Source organism: Bos indicus x Bos taurus, chromosome 10, assembly GCF_003369695.1.
Source record: "Bos indicus x Bos taurus breed Angus x Brahman F1 hybrid chromosome 10, Bos_hybrid_MaternalHap_v2.0, whole genome shotgun sequence".
Taxonomy (NCBI): domain Eukaryota; kingdom Metazoa; phylum Chordata; class Mammalia; order Artiodactyla; family Bovidae; genus Bos; species Bos indicus x Bos taurus.
The window spans coordinates 8,430,376-8,444,309 of record NC_040085.1 but is presented as its reverse complement, the minus strand read 5'-3'; the positions used below and the strand labels follow the sequence as shown (position 1 = coordinate 8,444,309).

Genomic DNA, 13,934 nt, shown 5'->3' with positions numbered 1-13,934 from the left:
TTTCATTATTTTGGGGTTTTTTTTTAGGGGGGGGAACGTTGCACTCTTTGAATTATTTATAATGAACCTGTATTACTTTCATAATTTTTAAAATAAGGAAGATGGCAGTTTCCATGCTACACATTAAGACTTTATGGATGCTTTCAGATATTCATTCATGCAATCTTCCTGAAAGAATTACTCAAATTACTCAACTACATACAGACTCCAACCCACTGATACATAAATTGAAATCGGGAATTTAAGGAAATGCAGTGTGACTGATCATATTTTTCAAGATGTAATGTGTGTATCTATGAATATGTTCGTGCACATGTATGCATGCATTTATGTGAGCATCCCACTTGTTCATCTTATGTGGTGACGTGGACACACTTCCATTCGACCTGGTGCATCTTTGAAAGGGCCCCAACCACTGGGATGCAGCAGCAGTGGCACTGAATGATTTCTGAGGCTAGGTCATCACACAGCATTCATCCGCCTGACTCTCTCTTGGGGGCAAGGCGGCAGGGGGATGCTTGCCCTTGGAACTCGGCCTCTACATTTCGAGGAAGTGCAGGGTACACAAGAACTATGTGTGGGATTCTGGTTAACAGCCCCAGCCAGGTCCCCAGCGCCAAACACGAGTGACCAAACCTTCAGATGATTAAGGCCAAGCTAGGGACCCAAGCTTTTAAGGCTTCCAGCTGCGGCCTCCAACATTCGTGGAGAGACCAGGCATCCCTGTCATACCTTGTCTAACTTCCTGATGAAGGAAACTCCACTCAATGTTACATGACAGCCTGGAGGGGAGGGGAGTTTGGGGAAGAATGGATACAAACATATGTATGGCTGGATCACTCTAGTTACAATTTAATTGACTATACTCCAATATCCAATAAAGTATTTTAAAAAATTAGTAAATAAATACCTGATGCACAGAAAATACAAGAGATAATAAATGATTATTGCTCTAAGCCATTAAAGTTCTGGGGGGTAATATGTATAACCATAGTGACTGAACACACAATATACATGGTCACCACTTAAACATAGAGAATTCAATAAAAATAATTGTCACAAACATGGTTAAAATTTGAATGACAAATTCCAATTTTTGAATAAGGAAGACTTACATAGTTTTGAAAAAGATAAGATAACTAAGCCTTTATTGGAAAGGTGTGGAAGTAAGGAACTGGAAAACTTCTTACATTGCAAGAGAGACAAAAATTGTAGATTTTTCTTGAAAGTGAGAGTTGGAGAAACATGGGTTCCATAAAATGTTTTACCGTCTTGTTTGCAGCCGATTAAGCCAACTGAGTTCTTTTCCGCGTGGAGGCCTGGTGTGCGATGGCTGCAAACAGCAGTCTCCCCCGCGGTGCGTGCAGCCTGCTGCCTGTAGGCATTGTCTTAAGGAACCCTGGAGACAGCCCTTTCCAGTGGACATTCATGACTGGATGCTGTCCCCAGTCTAGGCTCCAGGCTTGTATCCAAGGTGCCTCTGGAAAGCCCAAGGGCACAGTGGTCAGTGTCCACATAGGCCAAGTCATAACGCCCATCCACACCACGCTGCAGAACAAGGAGCATGTGACTGAGGCCCTGCGCAGGGCCGACTTCAGGTTACCTGGCCGCCAGAAGACCCACATCTTCAAGAAATGGGGATTCACTAAGTTTAATGAGGATGGATTTGAAAACACGGTGGCCGAGAAGCAGCTCACCCGGGATGGCTGTGGGGTCACATACGCCCCTAATCGTACGTGATTAGGACCCTGATTCCATGAGAGCCTTTCCCCTTCCTTACTCACGCCCATCCATAAACCCTACCTTCCTGTCCAAAAAAAATCTTGAAGGTGTCAGCAGAATTAAAACAATAAGCTGTATACTTTCCAAATCACAGAAGATAAAAATAAATAAATCATACCTATCACAGAAGGCAAGAAAAAAGAGAAAGCTTAGATCAAAACATGAAAATAAAGCACAAACGTGAAAATGAAAGCAAATGCCAGAATAAATATAAATGCATTTTCCTCCTCTACTAAAAGCCAAAGAGCCTGTAATTGAGTTAATACAATTTCAGTACTACTATGCATCCGTATTACCGTATATAAGATATAGCTAAATAAAGATATTTTATAATACATATTATATATATAGTACAGCTAAATAAAGATACTGTATATAAGATATAGCTAAATAAAGCCAAAGAATGTTCAAACTACCACACATTTGCATTCATCTCACACACCGGCGAAGTAAAGCTGAAAATTCTCCAAGCCAGGCTTCAACAGTACATGAACCAAGAGCTTCCAGATTTTCAAGATGGATTTAGAAAAAGCCGAGGAACCGAAGATCAAATTGCCAACATCCGTTGGATCATCGGAAAAGCAAGAGGGTTCCAGAAAAACATCTTCTACTGCTTTATTGACTACGCCAAAGCCTTTGACTGTGTGGATCACAACAAACTGTGAAAAATTCTGATAGAGATGGGAATACCAGACCACCTGACCTCCCTCCTGAGAAATCTGTATGCAGGTCAAGAAGCAACAGTTAGAACCAGACATGGAACAACAGACTAATTCCAAATTGGGAAAGGAGTACGTCAAGGCTAAATATTGTCACTCTGCTTATTTAACTTAGATGCAGAGCACATCATGGGAAATGCCGGGGTGGATGAAGCACAGGCCGGAATCAAGACTGCTAGAAGAAATAACAATAACCTCAGATATGCAAATGATACCACCCTTATGGCAGAAAGCGAAGATGAACTAAAGAGCCTCTTAATGAAAGTGAAAGAGGAGAGTGAAAAAGTTGGCTTAAAACTCAACATTCAGAAAACGAAGATCATAGCATCAGGTCCCATCACTTCACAGGTGATGGGGAAACAGTGGAAACGGTGAGAGACTTTCCTTTCTTGGGCTCCAAAATCACTGCAGATGGTGACTGCAGCCATGAAATTAAAAGGCACTTGCTCCTTGGAAGAAAAGTTATGACCAACCTAGACACACATTAAAAAGCAGAGCCGGCAAAGGTCCATCTAGTCAAAGCTATGGTTTATCCAGTAGTCATGTATAGATGTGAGAGTTGGACCATAAAGAAAGCTGAATACCGAAGAATTGATGCTTTTGAACTGTGGTGTTGGAGAAGACTCTTGAGAGTCCCTTGGACTGCAAGGAGATCCAACCAGTCCATCCTAAAGGAGATCAGCCCTGAATATTCATTGGGAGGACTGATGCTGAAGCTGAAACTCCAATACTTTGGCCACCTGATACAAAGAACTGACTCATTGGAAAAGATCCTGATGCTGGGAAAGATTGAAGGCAGGAGGAAAAGGGGACACCAGAGGATGAGATGGTTGGATGGCATCACCAACTTGATGGACATGAGCTTGAGCAAGCTCCAGGAGTTGGTGATGGACAGGGAAGCCTGGCGTGCTGCAGTCTATAGGGTCACAAAGAGTTGGACATGACTGAGTGACTGAACTGAACTGAGCTAAAATAAAGACACATCCTTTCCTCCTGTGCTGTTGCACATTAGGTGAACATGCCTTCCAGACAGACCCCTTGCCAGTACCACTCAACTCCCCGCTCTAAGATTTCTAGATGGACATGGACTAACAAGAGGGCTGAGGGTGGACAGAAGTGACCATCTCAGGAAGCCATACCTTCATGAGAGGAGGAGTTACCCAGTTATCTGGCTGGAACAACCCCAGAAAGAGATTGAGGGTCAAACATTCCCCCAGTGTGCTTCCTGTCTGAAGGTTCAAGGCCAGTTTAGAGGGCAAAGCATGGCTGGGGACTCCCCTGGTAGTCCAGTGAATAAGAATCCACCTTCCAATGCAGGGGATGCAGGTTCGATTCCTGGTCCAGGAAGATTCCACATGTCTCCGAGCAACTAAGCCCGTGCAATGCAGCCACTGAGCCTGTGTGCCTAGAGCCCGAACTCTGCAACAAGAGAAGCCATGGCAATGAGAAGCCCATGCACCACAACCAAGAGTAGCCCCTCTCGCTGCAACTAGAGAAAGCCTACATACAGCAATGCAGACCCAGTGCAGCCAAAAAATCAATCAATAAAAAATTTTAAAAAAATCATGCACTGGCCACCAACCATGCCATCTTGCTCAGCCCCACAAGCACATCATTAGGGAAAATTCCTCCCAGGCTCCTGCCAATCATTTGCCACTTTTTCTGAAAGGTTCTGAGTTTTTTCTTTTCCTATGCCTTAATTAGCTTTTAAATTGGGAAGCTGGGAGATGGTATATCTAGGAAGGGCTTCCCCGTGGCTCAGACGGTTACGTATCTAAGAAGGTTGTTGAATGTCATCTTAAGCCTAAGATCTTATGACTTCTTATTTCAACAAGAGGCCCTTTTAAAAAACTGTCTGTTGAACCTCAGGTGTTGTGCCATGCGCCTGGAGCACAGTAATGAACAAAGCCTGGCCCCACGCCTTGGGGAGGTGCTCATGGCCTGGGGAGGGGGGCAGGGAGGCAAGCAAGCACACAGCTAACTCTAACACAGGGCAGAAGGACATAAGTGCTAAATATAGATGCCACGTAGCCAGGACAGGGAGGAGAGAGCAATTAATGCTGGTGGAGGAATGAGAGAAGCCTTTATGGGAAGTCTGCAAGGCCTCTCTCTGAGCCCACAATAGTAACTATAGACGGAGGAAAATACCCACATACCCCAAGTGTGGTCAGTATTCAGAGCTGGGTCATCCTGGGGCAGCTGCGCCCCTTGGAGGGGAAGGTCCACAGAAGGGGTGGACCCACAGAAGGGGTGTGGGGAGGGGGCAGATGAAATGGATCACATTGGGTTCAGGGGAAAACGGTGACCCAGGAGGAGGTATCATCGAATGGGAGACCCCAGCCCTGAGTATTTGAGGTTTCTGACGTTACCTAAGATGAAATGTTGCTAACAGTCAGGAGGGTGAGTTTTGGGTCTTTTCTCAGTCACTGGTTGGAGAGGAGGCCAGAATGAGATAGGGGTTGAGTCCAGCCCCAGGAAACGTGGGTGAGAGTCTCAGCTAAAGGAGGGAGAAGCAGAGCCCAGCATTTATTGATGGCTTCGTGGGGCAGGCACTAAGAGTCTTACCTAGTCTTTGTTATTCTGCAAATACTTACTGAGCACCTATTCAGTGCCACACTGATTTAGGCACTGGCGATACAGTGGCAAACAAGACAAAAGTACTCCTGGTGAACAAAGAAACAAATATTTGACGTAATTTCAGTGATATATACCTATCATCAGTATTAAGTACTATGAAGCAAAATAAAGGGGAAAAGAATAAAAGGAAGTGCCACTGTCAAGAAGTGGTCAGGGAAGGGCTCCCGGAAGAGATGACGTCTGAGCAGAGACCCAACTTAGCAAGAGAAGAGCCTTACCGCATTTTAGTGAGGCTTCTGCAGCCTAAAGATGAAGAAACAAGCCTCAGATGCCTTCCCTGGTGGCCCAGTGGTTAAGACTCCACGCTTCCCATGCAGGGGTGTGGACTCGATCCCTGGTCAGGGAACTAAGATTCCCACATGTCAGTGCTGGGAGGCCAAAAAAGGAACAAACCTCAGAGAAATGTAGTGGCTTTCCCTAGGTTACAAAGCTCCTAAGACTCCTCTCAGGAAAGGTGTGAGATTCTAGGCTCTGGTGACGAATTCAGAAGCAGCACCTGACCTTTGGACTCTCCATTTACAGACAGCTGTGGTGACAGATCTTCAGGCAAATTCATTTGGTAAGAAGTCAGCCCATGGGTTCTTCTTGCCCTCTTTCCCCCTTCTACCTTCCCTATCTCCTTCGTGCTTTTACAACATTTTATTATAAATAAACACTAGGAAGTTTATTATAAACAAAGTTTCAATTCAATGAATAATTTTAGACAGAACACTTTAACCAGTACCCAAGAGAACAAAATATTTAGCCACCATCCCAGAAGACTTCCTGTGTTCCTTTCCATGTTCTTATCGTTCACAGTAATCCCTTCCTTGTCTTATCATTTTGTACAATCTATATTTGTATTCCTAAACAATACAGTTTTGCCTAATTCTGAACTCCATTGAAATGGTATTAATATAATTCTGTATATATTCTTGTCTTCACTCAACATCATGTTCACAAGATTCATCCATGTTGCCACGTGTATTTGTTTATTAGGGCTTCCATAACAAAGAACTACAGGCTGGTTGGCTGGCTTAAACAAAAGAAATTTATTTTCTCCTAGTTGAAAAGGCTGTAAGTCTGAGATCAAGGTGTCAGCAAGGTTACTTCCTTCTGAGGGCTGAGGGAAGGCTGTGTTCCAGGTCTCTTCTTGGCTTATCGAGAGATAGCTGTCTTCTTCTCCCTGTGTCTTCATCTTTCCTCTGTACATGTCTATGTCCAGATACCCTCGTTCTATAAGGACATCAGCTGTACTGGATGGACGCTGGCCCATATGACCTCATTTGAACTTAATTGCCTATGTAATTAAATATAGTCACACTCTGAAGTATGGGGGTTGGGCTTTATATGAATATGGTGGGATGGGGGAGATACCACTGAGCCTAACACTGGATATAACTGTGGTTCACTCATTTTCATTACGGTGTGGTCATCTATTGTATGTCAATCACAGTGTATTGACCCATTCTGCTGTTGATGGGCACTCGAGTTGTTTCCAGTTTGGAGGCCATTACAAATAACACTGCTTTGAATTTTCTTTTACCTGTAACTTGGTGCAGGTGTGCATGAATTTCTTTAGGGTTTGTAACTAGAAGTAGATCAACCGACTCACGGGATAAGTTTATCTTCAATTTATTCATTTATTTTTTAAATTGATTTTGCTGTGCTAGGTGTTAGATGTGGCACACGGGATCTTTGGTCTTTGTTACAGTATGTGGGATCTAGTTACCTGACCAAGGATCAAATCTGGGCCCCCTGCATTGGGACCATGGAGTCTTAGCCACCAGGCTACCAGGAAAGTCCCTATCTTCAATTTTACAAGGTGTGTGGACAGTTTTCCAAAGTGGCTACACCAATTTCTTCTTACCCCAGCCATCGAGTCTCACATCTCCATTGCTCTACTCCTCACTAGCACTTGGTATTAGCAGACCTGCCAGGGTTAATTGTGAGGTAGTTTATTTTGCATTTCCTTAATGACTGATGCAAAAAAGCAAAATGGATGTCTGGGGAGGCCTTACAAATAGCTGTGAAAAGAAGAGAAGCGAAAAGCAAAGGAGAAAAGGAAAGATATAAACATCTGAATGCAGAGTTCCAAAGAATAGCAAGAAGAGATAAGAAAGCCTTCTTCAGCGATCAATGCAAAGAAATAGAGGAAAAGAACAGAATGGGAAAGACTAGAGATCTCTTCAAGAAAATCAGAGATACCAACGGAACATTTCATGCAAAGATGGGCTTGATAAAGGACAGAAATGGTATGGACCTAACAGAAGCAGAAGATATTAAGAAGAGATGGCAAGAATACACAGAAGATCTGTACAAAAAAAGATCTTCACGACCCAGATAATCACAATGGTGTGATCACACCTAGAGCCAGACATGCTGGAATGTGAAGTCAAGTGGGCCTTAGAAAGCATCACTACGAACAAAGCTAGTGGAGGTGATGGAATTCCAGTTGAGCTATTCCAAATCCTGAAAGATGATGCTATGAAAGTGCTGCACTCAATATGCCAGCAAATTTGGAAAACTCAGCAGTGGCCACAGGACTGGAAAAGGTCAGTTTTCATTCCAATCCCAAAGAAAGGCAATGCCAAAGAATGCTCAAACTACTGCACAATTGCACTCATCTCACACGCTAGTAAAGTAATGCTCAAAATTCTCCAAGCCAGGCTTCAGCAATATGTGAACCGTGAACTTCCAGATGTTCAAGCTGGTTTTAGAAAAGGCAGAGGAACCAGAGATCAAATTGCCAACATCCACTGGATCATCGAAAAAGCAAGAGAGTTCCAGAAAAACATCTATTTCTGCTTTATGGACTATGCCAAAGCCTTTGACTGTGTGGATCACAAGAAACTGTGGGAAATTCTGAAAGAGATGGGAACACCAGACCACCTGATCTGCCTCTTGAGAAATTTGTATGCAGGTCAGGAAGCAACAGTTAGAACTGAACATGGGACAACCGACTGGTTCCAAATAGGAAAAGGAGTATGTCAAGGCTGTATATTGTCACCCTGTTTATTTAACTTATATGCAGAGTACATCATGAGAAACGCTGGACTGGAAGAAACACAAGCTGGAATCAAGATTGCCAGGAGAAATATCAATAACCTCAGATATGCAGATGACACCACCCTTATGGCAGAAAGTGAATAGGAACTCAAAAGCCTCTTGATGAAAGTGAAAGTGGAGAGTGGAAAAGTTGGCTTAAAGCTCAACATTCAGAAAACGAAGATCATGGCATCCGGTCCCATCACTTCATGGGAAATAGATGGGGAAACAGTGGAAACACTGTCAGACTTTATTTTTCTGGGCTCCAAAATCACTGCAGATGGTGACTGCAGCCATGAAATTAAAAGATGCTTACTCCTTGGAAGGAAAGTTATGATCAACCTAGATAGCATATTCAAAAGCAGAGACATTACTTTGCCAACAAAGGTCCGTCTAGTCAAGGCTATGGTTTTTCCTGTGGTCATGTATGGATGTGAGTTGGACTGTGAAGAAGGCTGAGAGCTGAAGAATTGATGCTTTTGAACTGTGGTGTTGGAGAAGACTCCTGAGAATCCTTTGGACTGCAAGGAGATCCAACCAGTCCATTCTGAAGGAGATCAGCCCTGGGATTTCTTTGGAAGGAATGATGCTAAAGCTGAAACTCCAGTACTTTGGCCACCTCATGCGAAGACTTGACTCATTGGAAAAGACTCTGATGCTGGGAGGGATTGGAGGCAAGAGGAGAAGGGAATGACAGAGGATGAGATGGCTGGATGGCATCACTGACTCGATGGACGTGAGTCTGTGTGAACTCCGGGAGTTGGTGATGGACAGGGAGGCCTGGCGTGCTGCAGTTCATGGGGTCACAAAGAGTCGGACACGACTGAGAGACTGATCTGATCTGATCTGAATGACTGATGGCATTGAGCACATTTTCACATGAACCATCTAGAGCTCCATTTTGTAAAGTGGCTGTTCAAGACTTTTGTTAACTTTTCTATTAAGTTCTCTTTTTAACCTTTGAATTACTCCACTTTATACACTCAGAGCAATTTTATTATCATTTAAGGGCATAGTGTTAACCTTCCTGCTCCTGGACCTTGGTCAGTACCATCAGATCCATCCTGAAATTTTTTAATAACTTGAATCTCAGAGAAAAAGTATTGGAGGTTTAATCTCTTTCTTCCCAGAAGCCCCTGGGCTTCTTAGACAAACATTCCAACACCCCCACTTCAACTTCCTACCTCCACATGTGGGTAGAGCCCCACCCCAAGTCACAGCATCCCCTCCTGCCTGACCTGCTGCTATGCCACCCACACAGGACATGATCACTGAAGGAGATCAGGGGCAACATCCAACATAATCCCAGGAACCCCATATGCTGTTAGTGAATATTACTTCCTTCCCCTTCCTGATGCTCTGCAGAAAGTAAAGTGAAAGTGTTGGTCAATCAGTCGTGTCCAACTCTTTGCAACCTCAAGGACTGTAGGATGCCAGGCTCCTCTTCCATGGAATTCTCCAGGCAAGAATACTGGCCATTCCCTCTCCATGGGACCCCCCTACCCTACCCTCCAGGGATCAAACCCGGGTCTCCTGCATTGTAGGCAGATTCTTTACCGTCTGAGCCACCAGGGAAAGTACTGCAGAAAGGAAAAGTAACGACTGCTGACCAGCCTCTGAGTGCCAGGTCATAGGCCAGTGCCTGCTATCTGCCCATTCATTGCCATTCTCTTCCTCTTTCTTAGTTGCAGATTTTATTCAAGGAAGTAAAAGGCACCCTTTGCCGCCTTCCTGACACCTGGAACTTGGACCTCCTGCAACCATCTTAGACCATGAGTTGTTGCCTTAAGGGATAAAAGAACTTACCTGGCTCTGTGACAGAGAGGAGCCATCAGACCAGACCTTGGAAGACAACTTGTTTTACGCAACAGAGAAATTAACCTCTGTCACTTTAAAGCCATTGTTATCCGGTTTTCTCTTAGATGAGGCACAACTGAATCTTGATACTTAATGGAAAATTTATATTTTCAGTTAATTATAAACATCTGTTGGCTGGAGTTAACTTTTCCTGCTTCCATTAAAATCATTTTTCTGGTCAGTAAATTTTAACATATTTAGATATCCGCATTCAACTTTACATTTTTCAAATAGCCGATTAGATCAGTACTTTCATGCTGATATGAGTATTGAGATACAGTATCTTAAATGGTTATAAAATTAGGTAGTCCCTGTGATAGGAAGTATTCCTTCCTCTCTAAGAAGCTGTCTTGTTTATGACAGCTACATGTAAGTAAACGTTAGGATACTCAGGAGGTAATGAATTCATTCTCTATTTTATTTATTTTTTTGGCTGTATCTCGGGGCATGCAGGATCTTAGTTCCTCAATCAGGGATCGAACCAGCCCCCACTGAAGCGGAAGTGACGTCTTAACCGTTGGACAGCCAGGGAAGTCCTGAATTCATTCTTTTTGAATGCAGCTAATATTCACAGAGAACTTCCTGTGTGAATTAGCCAGGCTGTGTCCTCCCTGTTCAAAGTGAGGCTCTCAAGTCATGGTCCCTACCCTCCATGACTGTAATGTGATAAAGCCATGGGTCACTGTCAGATAGCAGGTTAATGCATTTGGTCGGGGAGCCATTATTGAAATGGGATCAGATCAGTCGCTCAGTCGTGTCCGACTCCTTGCGACCCCATGAATCGCAGCACGCCAGGCCTCCCTGTCCATCACCAACTCCTGGAGTTCACTGAGACTCACGTCCATCGAAATGGGAAGTCGTGTACACACCCACACATACACCCACAAAGGCATAAAAACAAGGAGACTGCATGAGATGTAGGAGCAAACGCTGTGGATTCTGACTGTAAAGCCTTGTATGACTCACTGAATCTTTCTGAGGCTCAGTTTCCTCTCTGAAAATGGTGGCTTATCCCACAGGTGTATTGTGAGGATGAAATGAGAAAACACATCAATGCCGGCATACAGGAAACACTCAATCATGTTCAATAAAGTGGGTTTGTGGCTTTGTTTTGTTTTTTTAATTTTTTTACCTCTTTACTGAATTTGTTACAATATTGCTTCTGTTTTATGTTTTGGCCAGGAGGCATCTGGGGTCTTAACTCCCTGACCAGAGATGGAACACGCACTCTTTGCCATCGGAAGGGGAAGTCTTAACCACTGGACCACTAGGGAAGTCCTGGTTTGTTTTTATTTTTAACTTAACTGGCTAAGCAGGGTCAAAGACCCCTCTGCCACTTCAGCAGAAGGCCTTACTCCAGCCTCCTGAGTCATCCCCCAGCCAGGCCCCAGGGCAACAGGCCTGGGGTGGGTCCCAGGGTCTCTCATCTCCCAAAGGCAATGATACTTCTTATCACCAAAGCCTGGAAGAGCTGGGTGTAAGTACAGATTAAGTTTCCATTTTTACTTAAAAATCCTAATTTCTGGATGCTCATTTTGGGGATTACAGCAGTGGATTAAGCTACTTTAAGATGTTATAAGTTGAAGTCTTTACTTGGCTGCTAAAGTTTAATTCAGTCTAATTATTTCATATGGCATCAACTATAATAGTTTCATAATTTCTAGTATATTAAGCACTTAATATGTTGTGTCATTTGAAATCACATATTAAATTCAGCAAAGTACATTTTAATGAGAGTTAAGTGGTGTGAAAATATTAATACAATGTGATGGTTCATCTTGGCGCTCATATGTTGTAGGCCTGTTCCTTACGTACAAATGCCTCGCTCACCAGGTAAGGGAAGTGTGTAACTGCCTGGAGCTCAAATGGGTGTCTGACCAGAACATGTTCCCACCTTTTCCCATATAGCACTTTACAATGGGATTTCTCACTGGACCTCATAACCCAGCAAAGCAAGCAGGGAAATCATTCCTTCCATTTTAGAGATGAGGGAGCTGAGGCTCATTCCTGGGACATCACAATGACCCTTCTTGGCTCACAGCCATTGCCGTTCTCCCCCTGCTCTGCAGCTGTTGTCAGAATAACCCAGGGGAGAGTAATGTCTGGACTCTGGCGCAGGGAGGATTTGGAGGAAGTGTCATTCTTCCCCCCACCTGTATCCACACATAGAGAAACTGACAGAGACACAGAGAAGTTGGCTGACTTTGTACTTGGCAGTTCTTTTTGAACCTTCTTTCAGAGCCTACAAAAATCACAGTGAAGCCTTAAGATAGCAACAGCTTGGCCTTCCCTGGTGGTCCAGTGGTTAAGAATCCACTTGCGGATGCAGAGGACACAGGTTCAGTCCCCGGTCTGGGAAGATCCCACATGCCATGGAGCAATGAAACCCCTGCACCACAATTACTGAAGCCCACAGGCCTAGGGCAACACGGGAAGCCACCGCAACAAGAAGCCCACCACCACAACGACGAGTAGCTCCTGCTCACTGCAACTAGAGAAAACCCACGCAGCAATGAAGACCACCACAGCCAAACCAAAATATGTGTGTGTGTGTGTATATATATATATATATATATATACAGCAACAGATCAAAATAATGATGTGTCAGTGGCAGAATTCAAGGCAGCAAAGAAAGAGATTTGAGAGAGAGCTTCCTAGAACCCTGAAAACTGCATTCCCATATTCCTTCTAGGTGCAGCTAGCCCTTGGAGTCAGAGAGATCCGAGAGAAATTCCAGTATCGTGGACTAGCTGTGTCCCTTTACCTCTCTAGACCTAGGTTTTCCCCATCAGCAAAACAGGAATAATAAACTCCCTGTGCTTATCTCTCAGAGACATTAAAATAAAATAATACATCAGAAGGTCCTGTGGTGACCTTAAAGGGCAAGGACTCATGCTAAGCTGAGTGAATAGGAGTTAATGAGTCTGTGTGATGCTGTCCTTCCCAAGCAATGTAACTACACTTTAATCAGGGCCTCTGGTAACTCAAACCCGAAGGATTGAAGACCTCTGGTAAAAACAGTGCCCACAGTAGCTCAGTAAAGGAGGAAAAAAAAAACAACAGAATTCCACCTGGTGGCTTAGATGGTAAAGAATCTGCCTACAATGCAGGAGACGTGAGTTTTACCCCTGGGTCAGGAAGAACGGAATGGCAACCCACTCCAGTATTCTTGCCTGGAATGAACAGAGGTAGGGGTGTGGATGTGTCTTTGTGGGTGTGAATGTGGATGTGAGTTTGTGTGGGTGTGTCTAAGAAACAGTCTCCACAGCTTAAAGAAAAGAAACCTCTCACCCTCCCCCAACCTTCCCCTCCCTCCTTGCTGGGCCTTCCGGCGAGGCAGGGGCAATTGGTTTATGATTCAGCAGGTCCCAGACCCTAGGTCTACATGAGCCCCTGTGGACTGTTTCCAGGATCTTCCATGCCCCTAAAACAGAAATCAAAACTAGTGTTGAATTTTAACATCTTGCTAATTAGTCTTGAAAAATTCTTAATTCACCTGGTTACAAAAACAACAGCAGGTAAAAGCAGAAAGAAATGTTAGTCTCTAGAGCACTTTCCTCACTTGGCAGAAGTTAAAACTGAACCAGAGAGGTAGGTCCAGAAAGTTGGCCAAGGTCACCAAGACAGGTGCAGGGAGGAATGGGAACTAAAATTCAGATCTCTGTCTTCTGTACCACAGCAGCTCGATAAGGAAAAAAAAAAAAACAGAACAAACAAAAACCCACCTCTGGCTCAAAATAACACAAGCCCATATAGCCAGAAACAGCGAACAACTTGGTCCATCAGCCTGGTCCATCTCCTGCTGGTTTCTGCAATAAGGCAGTTAAGAACCCATGAGAGGTACCTGTCACGGGGACACGTGTGTGCATTGACTGTGTCCAAAAGGCTCTCCCTCTAAATAAATGAAGAAA

The 13,934-nt window shown here is 44.0% G+C and overlaps 1 non-coding gene across 1 annotated transcript; it reads left to right on the top strand.

Annotated features, from left to right (window-relative positions):
* Positions 1–1,276: 1,276 nt before the first annotated feature.
* LOC113900533 lies at positions 1,277–1,411 on the top strand. Its single transcript, XR_003513172.1, has one exon. It is a non-coding gene; the product is annotated as a small nucleolar RNA SNORA70 (small nucleolar RNA).
* The last annotated feature ends 12,523 nt before the right edge of the window (positions 1,412–13,934 follow it).